This window comes from Balaenoptera acutorostrata, chromosome X (assembly GCF_949987535.1).
Source record: "Balaenoptera acutorostrata chromosome X, mBalAcu1.1, whole genome shotgun sequence".
NCBI lineage: Eukaryota > Metazoa > Chordata > Mammalia > Artiodactyla > Balaenopteridae > Balaenoptera > Balaenoptera acutorostrata.
Window position 1 is genome coordinate 37,437,088 of NC_080085.1, and position 9,732 is coordinate 37,446,819.

The following is a 9,732-nucleotide window of genomic DNA, read 5'->3' on the forward strand; positions in this document are numbered from 1 at the left end:
GTAGTCATGGAATGCATTGCGAGCCTGAGGTGGCAGAGGCTGAGGTGACCTTGCAACAGCCTGAGGCACGCCGTGTTTTCTCCTGGGGAAGTTGTCCCTGGATCATGGGGCCCTGGCAGTGGCGGGCTGCACAGGTTCCTGGGGGTGGTGTGGAGAGTGACCTGCAATTGCACACAGGATTCTTGGTGGCGGCGCCCACAGTGTTAGCAGTTCATGCCGGTCTCTGGGGTCTGAGCTGATAGCCGCAGCTTGTGCCCATCTCTGGAGCTCGCTTAGGCGGTGCTCTGCCTTCTGTGGACACACTGGGAAGGAATCCCCTCTCCTCACACTCCCCGAAACAAAGGTCTCTTGCCTCTCTGGCAGGTCCAGACTTTTTCCCGGACTCCCTCCTGGCTAGTTGTGGCGCACTAGTCCCCTTCAGGTTGCGTTCACACAGCCAACCCCAGTCCTCTCCCTCGGATCTGACCTCTGAAGCCCGAGCCTCAGCTCCCAGCCCCCACCCTCCCCGGCAGGTGAGCAGACAAGCCTCTCGGGCTGGTGAGTGCTGGTCGGCACCGATCCTCTGTGTGGGAATCTCTCCGTTGCCCTCCGCCCCCCTGTGGCTGCGCTCTCCTCCGTGGTGCCACAGTTTCCCCCCTCCGCCACCCGCAGTCTCCGCCCACGAAGGGGCTTCCTAGTGTGTGGAAACCTTTCCTCCTTCACAGTTCCGTCCCACTGGTGCAGGTCCCATCCCTATTCTTTTGTCTCTGTTTTTTCTTTTTTCTTTTGCCCTACCCAGGTACGTGGGGAGTTTCTTGCCTTTTGGGAGGTCTGAGGTCTTCTGCCAGCGTTCAGTAGGTGTTCTGTAGGAGTTGTTCCACATGTAGATGTATTTCTGATGCATTTGTGGGGAGGAAGGTGATCTCCATATCTTACTCCTTAGCCATCTTGAAGGTCTGTCCCTTATAAAGTATCTTGAGGTGGTATTAAGGCAAGGTGAATTTGATACTGGCCTACCCATGATACTCTAGTCCTAGGTAAATGAGATTTTTCTTAGAATCTCTTGCTTTCTGGGTTTGTTGCTAAGAATTCTGTTTTGGCGCACTTTATTCAGGCAAATGGATTGCTTCTCTCTTTTCCTGCCATCCCCATGGCCAGGTTCTGGCTAATGCACACTTGATTAGGGGCAATTCACTGGGTGACCCACTCGGGCTGGCTTTTAGCTCTCTCTTCCTCCTTCCTCTTGTGGGTGAAGGGCTGTAGAGTGAGTGGATAATCAGGCTGTCAGGCACTTGACTTTGACGGACTGGTCTACAGAGATCTTCAAAGTTTCTCTAGAGTCTCATCTCAATGTGACATTTACACGTTTTATAAGTAGTAGTGTTTTTTGTTAAAATTGTGAGTGGTGATCCATGAATATGTCATGAAATGGAGTTAGTGGTATTGACCAAGATATTAAAGAGTACAATAAGATAAATAGAATAAAAATATCAGTGTGCATTGTGCATAGTAAGGTTAAGTATTGTTTCATGGAGCTTCACTTGTAGGTAAACTTGTACGTCCTGGATTATGATGTAGAATGTATTTTTTACTCCAACTTGTGGTTAAAAAGAAAGTTTGAGAAAGACTGCCCTAGAGTGTAGGGGCTGAGAATGTAGCCTCTGCAGTTAGAAGGCTTATAGAGAAGAATCTCAGCTTCATAATTATCAGATGCCTGACAGTGGGCAAGTTTTATAACCTCTTCGGGCCTCAGACTCCTCATCTGTAAAGTAGTGATAAAGATAGATCCTGACTCAAAGGGTTATGTTTGTTGAGAGGGTTGAAGCCCTGACTACAATGACTGACACACAATAAGTAGCAATTGTTATGATTATCTATGAAAGTTGGTTGTTAATTTGTTGTGAGTGTGTGTGGCAGGAGAGTGTAATTAAAATGAGTCATATGAGCCTGTTTCCAGTGTAGTAAATGGCTACAGACTGGTTGAGTCCTTCTTAATCCCCCGGATTCACTGTTGGTCTTCTATGTGGAATGACATCTGATACCTTATTTTGAAACACTTGTTTGAAAATCAAGACTCCCTCAATGGGAAATACTTCTTAAGATCTTTAGAAAAGCATAAATTGTACTTTGATTTCTATTTCCCTTTCCCAAAGGAATAAGATTAAGAGTAACAGATGCAGTGATTGGGTAGGGAAACCTCCTGGTATGGGAAGCACAGGGCTGTGCCCCTCTTGCTCCCTGTAAGGTCTCTCTTTGTTGAAATCAGCCTTCTGCTGCTAGGAATTAATTTCTTCAGGCTGTGCTTCTAGTAAACTCATTCACACTAAGCTGTTCTGGGGATGCTTAACATGTTTATTTGTAATTTATTTAGGGATAGCCTTTCCTGGTAATGGTTGTGTTTATTTTTTTAAACAGATTTATTAAAGCATAATTTACATACCCTGAGTTCACTCCTTTTAAGTGTACAATTCAGTGATTCTTGAATGAAGAATTCAATGATTGTTGAATTTATAGAGTTGACTAAACATCACCACAATCCAGTTTTGGAACACTTCCATTACCTCCAAAAGATCTCTCATGCCCATTTGTAACCCTTCCACCTCCAGCCCTAGGCAACCATTAATCTGCTTTTTGTATTTATAGATTTGCCTTTTTTGGACATTTCATCAGAATGAAATCATATCGTGTATATGGTCTTTTGGATCTGGCTTCTTTCACTCAGCATAATGTTTTTTGAAATTCAGCCACATTGTAGCATGTATAAGAACTTCATCGCTTTTTATTGCCTGATAGGGTTCTACTGTATGGATATACATTTGTTTCTCCATTGCCAGTTGATGGATATTTGATTGTTTCCACCTTTTGCCCATTATGAATAATGGTGCTATGAACATGTATGTACAAGTCATTGTATGGATGTATGTTTTTATTTCTCTTTCATAAATAACCAGGAGTGGAATTGATGAGTCATATGCTAAAGGAAGAGTCTAGTTTCTGTATATCCTTGCCAACACTTATTACTGTCTATCTTTTTTGATGATAGCCATTCTAGTGGGTGTGAAATGATAGCTCATTGTAGTTATAATTTGAATTTCACTAATGAATAATGATGTTGAGCATCTTTGTACATATTTATTATTTATAGGTTTCTTTGCTGAAATGTCTATTCAAATCTTTTGCCAAAAATTTAACTGGGTTGTTTGTCTTTTTACTGTTGTGTTGTAAGAGTTCTATACATACTCTGGATACAAATCCTTTATCAGATATATAATTTACAAATATTTTCTCTCAGTTTGTGGCTTGTCTATTAATTTTCTTAAAAGTGCCTTTTGAAGAGCAAAGTTTTAAATTTTTATACAGTGCAATTTATCATTTTTCTTTCATTGATTGTATTTTTGATGTTGTATCTAAGAACTCTTTGCCTAGATCGAGGTCATAAAGTTTTTCTCCTGTATTTTCTTCTGAAAGTTTTATACTTTTACCTCTTCATTTTAGGTCTATGATGCACTATGAGTTAATTTTTGTGGATAGTGTGAGGAAAGCATCTAAATTCATCTTTTTTCATGTGGATATCCAGTTGTCCCAGTGCCTTTTGTTGAAAAGATTTTTGTTTCTCTATAAAATTGCATTGACACATGCAGGTCTAAGAAATAATACAGAGTGGTCCGTGGTACACTTTGGCTAGTTTTCTGCAATGGTAACATTTTGTAAAACTACAGTATAATATTATAACCTGGGTATTGACATTGATATGATCCATAGCTCTTATTCAGATTTTCCTAGTTTTATTTATACTCATTTGTGTGTGGGGGGGGTGGAGTGGGGGACCATAACTTTATTAAGTCCTATACAGTTTTGTCACCTGTGTAGGTTGGTGTATCCACCACCACAGTCAAGGAACTGAACAGTTTCAACACCACAAGGATCACTCCTGTTGCCCTTTTATAACCACTCCCACTTCCCTGCCACCACCACCCTTGCCCCTCCCTGACCCTTGGCAAACACTAATCTGACCTCTGTTTCTAAAATTTCATCATTTCAAAAATGTTATATAAAGGGAACCATGTGTTATGTAACAATTTGGGATTGGCTTTTTTCACTCAAAAAAATATGGAGCACTTTAAATTTGCATATCATCCTTGCAAAGGGGCCATGCTAATCTTTTTCATCTCATTGCCATTTTCATGTATGTGATGCCAAAGTGCATATAATCATTTATTTTATAATGTAGGTATTGATGTATTTGTATCATATCTCTCGATTTTTATTTATTTTCTATGTATTATGTCTTTTTGTTCCTGTATTCCTCCTTTATTACCTTTTTTTGTATTAAATAATTTTTTTCTAGTGTCCCCTTTAAATTCCTTTGTTTTTAATTATATTTTTTGGAATGATTTTCTTAGTGCTTCTTCTGGAAGAATTATAATATGCTTCTAAACTTAAAAACAATCTATTTCAGATAATGCTAACTTAATTCCAGTAAAATATAGAAACTGCTCCAATATTGCTCTATTGCCTCCCCCTTCCTTTGTGATACTATTGTCATATGTATTACTTCTTTATATGCTATATTCCTCCAATTGTAGCTATTCTTTATGTGATTCTTTTTTAAATATGTTAAGAGAAGAAACGAGAAAAACTCTCTTTATTCTATCTTTTTTATTTAACTACATAATTACCTTTATTCATACTCTTTATTTCTTTGTGTGAATTTGAATTACTGTCTAGTGCCATTTCTTTTCAGCCTGAAGAATTTCCTTTAGTATTTAGTATTCTTTATACGGCAAGTCATCTTTATCTGGGAACGTCTTTATTTTGCCTTCATTTTTGCTGGACATGGGATTCTTGGTTGATTTTTTTTTTCTTTCAGTACTTTGAATATGTCACCCTCCTGCTTTCTGGGCCTCCACCATTTCTGGTGTTAAACTATTGAGTCCCCTCCCCATTGTATGTGATGGATTGTTTTTCTCTTGCTACTTTCAATATTTTCTCTTTTTCTTTGGCTTTCAACACTTCAACTATGACGTATCTCAGTGTGGATTTCTTTGTGTTTTTTTCTACTTGGAGTTCATTGAGCTTCTTGAATGTGTAGATTAATGTTTTTGATGAAGTTTGATAACGTTTTTGGCCATTATGTCTTCAAATGTTCTTTTCTGCCCCTTTTTCTCTCTCTTCTTCTTGGACTCCATGTACACTTATGTTGGTATACTTAATGATGTCTCACAGATCTCTCAGATTCTGCTAATATTTCTTCATTATGTTTTTTTTCTGTTCTTTGGATTGGACAATTTCTATTGATTTACCTTCAAGTTTGCTGATTCTTTCTTCTGCCAGCTTAAGTCTGTTGTTGTGTCCCTCTAGTGAATTTTTCCTTTCAATTATTGTAGTTCTAAACTCCAGAATTTCAAAATGGTCCTTTTAAAATAATTTTTGTCTCTTTATTGATATTCTGTATTTGATGAGTTGCTATTGTTATATTTCCTTTTAATTCTCTTTTTAATATCAAAGAATCAATTTATTTATATGCACTGAGAAATATAACTTTTACACGAACTATAAGTATTTGAGTCAGCAGGGTTGGCACATTGCTTCCCCATGGCCAAACTATGTGGTCATGCAATAAACATTAACCAAAGTCTGTTTTAATAATTTACTGTGAAATATTATAGTGACAAGGACCATATAACAGAGAGGCAGATGTGGAAATTAGATTTCTTGGTGAGCATGGAATCAAAACAATGGGAGTTAGATGAATTGAATGTTTAATGGCAACAGGTGAGAATACCTGTTGGTCGTTTTCACAATAGAGTTGGACTTTCCATTCAGATCAGAAAGACCTAAGAGCCGTCCCCTGGCTCCAAATCTTAAGGGCCAACCTTGCCTGTGGGACATAAGTAACTTGATGTCTAATGACTAGGGTCCCTTCTTCCTTTCATGATCATTACCTTTTGCCCAAAGTCTTGGCTTCTTTTCCTGCATTTCCACAGTTGACTGATGCCCCTTCTGTGTGGCACCTTTTTTTCTTTAAATATGTTAAAACTTCAACCAGAAGCCATTTGGTCTGTCATAAGTCTGCTGATCTATAATCTAATATTGATTTTACCATTTATCTCCCAGAGAGCCAATTATTTCCTTCACTGTCAACATTCCTAGTGGGCTTCTTATTGTAGCCTCTTAATACTAAAGAAAAAAAAACAAGGACACTAGAATGTGTAGTTAACAACTATTATACAAACATACATATGCAGTCAAGTTAAAAAAAAAAACAGACATTTTTGGTTATTTAATGATGTAGTTCCACTGGTGAGTTTTGACATTCTGGAGGATGGAAGTCTGAGATTGGGGTGCCAGCATGATTGGGTTCTGGTGAGAGCTTTCTTCTTGGCATTTAGACAGCCACCTTCTTGATGTGTGCCCTTGGTTTCTGGGTTGTCTTGATTGCTCTGGTTTGGGTGCTCTTCATTTTAGTCCCTTGCAAAGCCTGGCTGAATTTCTTATCCTTGGATTTTCTGAAATATGCCAAGATTGTCCCAGGTTTTGCCACTGGAACAGGAATAGTCTTCCCCACACCTTCCTGTAGTTGCAGCTTGAAGATCTTCTTTCCTTCCAAGCAGCAGAAAAGTGCCAGCCAGCACGGGGCGCTGAGCTGTAGCCAGGGCAGAAGCGAGCTTTTGGAGGCACGCCAGTGTGGGGAAAGCTCGGGGTGACTGGCATCCTGCGCCAGGCCCGGAGACAGGGAGGAAGAGAGCCGCAGAACTGCTCTGCCACCGAGCCCTTGGCGGCGGAGCGTCTCTCCCACGCAGGCTGCTGGCCCCTAGCTGAGGCAGAGACTCCGCGTTCTGGCAGCAGGCAGGCCAGGCGCACAAGGGCTCCTCCCCCCTTTTAATTCTTTAAACATGGTTTCCTTTAGTTCTTTGAACATATTTGTAATACCTGCTTTGAATTCTTTGTCTGGTAAGTCCATCACCTGAGATCTTTCAGAAACAGCTTCTATTGCCTGCCTTTTTTCTTGTGTATGGGTCACCCTGTCCTGTTTTTGTTTTTTGCATGCCTCATAACTTTTTGTTGAAAACTGGACATTTTCGATAATGTATTATAGCATCTCTGGGTTCTTATTCTCCTCTCCCCTGGGTTTATTGTTGCTGTTTTTGTTTTTTTGGTGTTTATTTGTTTAGTGACTTGCCTGGACTAATTCTATGGTGTCTCTCTCCCTAGTAGTGTGCAATCACTGATGTCTCTACTCAATATTTTAAGAAAACAATTCTTTTTAAAAATTGAGGTATAACTAGCATATAAAATCATATTAGCTTCAAGTGTACGACATTTGATATTGTATATATTGTGAAATTGTCATCACAATAAGTCTAGTTAACATTCATCACCATAATAGTTACAAAAATTTTTTTTCTTGTGATGAGGACTTTTACTGCCTTAGCAACTTTCAAATATGCTGTACAGTATTATTAACTATAGTTACTATGCTGTACATTACATCCCTATGACTTATTTATTTTATAACTGGACGTTTGAACCTTTTGACTGCCTTTACCCATTTCACACACCCATCAACTCCCCGCCTCTGGCAATCATCAATCTGTCCTTTGTATCTATGAGCTCATTTTTTTTGATTCTACATATAAGTGAGATCGTATGGTATTTGTCTTTCTCTATATGACTTATTTCACTTAGCATAATGTCCCCGTGGTCCATCCATGTTATTGCAAATGGCAAGATCTCATTCTTTTTTATGGCTGAATAGTATATATATACACACACATATGTGTGTGTATATATATCTATATATCTATATATCTATATCTATCTCACATCTGCTTTATCCGTTCATTCATTGATGGACACTTAGGTTGTTTCCATATCTTGGCTATTGTAAATAATGCTGCAGTGGACATGGAGGTGCATATATATTTTCAAATTGGTGTTTTTGTTTTCTTTAGATAAAAAACCCCCCACTCCAATTTAAAAAAAATAATTTTTGATTTTATGTTTAAGCCTGGTTTTCTGGGGTTGCTCCTTGGTTAGCATAACTTAGTGGTTAGCCAAAGATTGGTCAGATGTTTTGTTTAAACACCTTGAGCCAGTAGGGCTTTTACCCTTGCCAGTGGATCTGTGTGTTTGGGAAATGACATTCAGAGTTTAGGTACTGTACAAGTCCTTCACAGCTTTTGCTTTCTGTGCTTGCAAAGTTTCACATTCATCCAAGGATGAGTAGCTCACTAAGGACCTCTCCAGTCTCTTCTGAGTGTAAACACATAGCCTTTCAGACCCCCAGGGATATTTGGGAGCTTATCAAGGCTGACCGTGGCTGTCTTGATCCCCAGATCTCACTGATAATTTTTTTTGCTTTCTGAGGGTATACCCAACCAGTATGGCAATCTCAAACTAGCTTTTTTGGTCTTCTTTGATTATTTACTGCCGAGATTGCTACTGTTTTCAACAATGCCCCTGGGCATGAATTTTTCTATGTTTACTCCAAATCATGTCAAGCCCTTTAGCAATGGAGCTGCTGGTGCTTATGGCCTGCCTTGCCCTTGTAGAACCCTTGTGCCTCAGAGCTGAGAGGTAGGGAACAGCTTCAGGCAGAAACACAGTAAACTCTCCCTGTTCTTACTGAGATTCAATAGTTTTTCTTAAATAAGTGCTTATCTGTTTTTTGCATTTGGTCAATTTCCAGATTCCAGAAATTGTTGTTTTTGACAATTTTGTCCAGTTTTATTGTTGCTCTTTGGGAAGAGGATTTACCAAGCTCCTCACTCAGCTATTCTGGAAGTCCTGCTCCAGTAATGACCTTCTGTGGTTGTGTTTGCCATAGACAACCCCCAAACTGGAACGCTTCTCAGAACAGAGCAGATTCATATTTGGAGTAGTGCCTGCACATCTTGGGTGGGGCAAGGGTGGAGCACGTTCCATTGATATGCCTCTTTAATATCTCATCAACTTTCAAAAGGAGACTTACAAAGAGACTGAGCATCCTGTATTCAGAGAGAGGATGAGTAATCAGTGCCCCAGAAGTTTGCCACTCTACGTGGCAGTGAATGTGAGGGCTGATGTGGATGGGGCATCCACACACATTTTTGGAATAGTCTTCAGGATGGAAAATTGAGAAGGAGGGGGAATGTTTTCCTTCATAAGACACTAATTGTGGGAAATAGAGGATGGAAAACCACTTGTGGAGAAAACTTCCAGATTAAAAAAAATTACTAAAGGATATGTTTCTCTTCTTCTTTACATATTTATACATCTATAAATTGCTGTGTGTCTGTTTGTGCATTGTTAGACTCAGTGTTCTCTTTGGGCCTGGCTATCAATATACTCATGAAGCTAGATGGGCATCCTTCATAGTCAGAGGGAGTGATGGCTCCTGTAGTGTTTTGGGGTCTCTGTGTGTCTGTGTGTGTGCCATAGGGAATCCCTTCCAACACAAAGTTTCTTGGGGTACCAGAGCTGCTATATGCAAATGAAGCTCTTTGATGTGTATTTTCAATTAATCAATGACTCTTGCATAGAATAAATGAAGTTAATTTTTTCCCCTTACCAGTCTTAAATCATAGTTTATAATGTTAATGAAGGTTGGGTTTTTCCTGATGTTGCTTCAACTTTTATGCACTGTCTTTTGCTTATTTTACTAATACCTGTGCAAGAACATAGTGTCTAAATTGGTCTAAAGGCATCTTTCTAAGTTTAAAAACAGTGTTGAAGAGCAGTACTCTTCCCAAGTATGTGTCTTATGAATGA

At 39.3% G+C, this 9,732-nt stretch overlaps 1 pseudogene; it reads right to left on the minus strand.

Annotated features, from left to right (window-relative positions):
- Positions 1 to 4,083: 4,083 nt before the first annotated feature.
- On the minus strand, positions 4,084 to 4,184 carry LOC114235842 (U6 spliceosomal RNA; annotated as a pseudogene).
- Between the last annotated feature and the right edge of the window lie 5,548 nt (positions 4,185 to 9,732).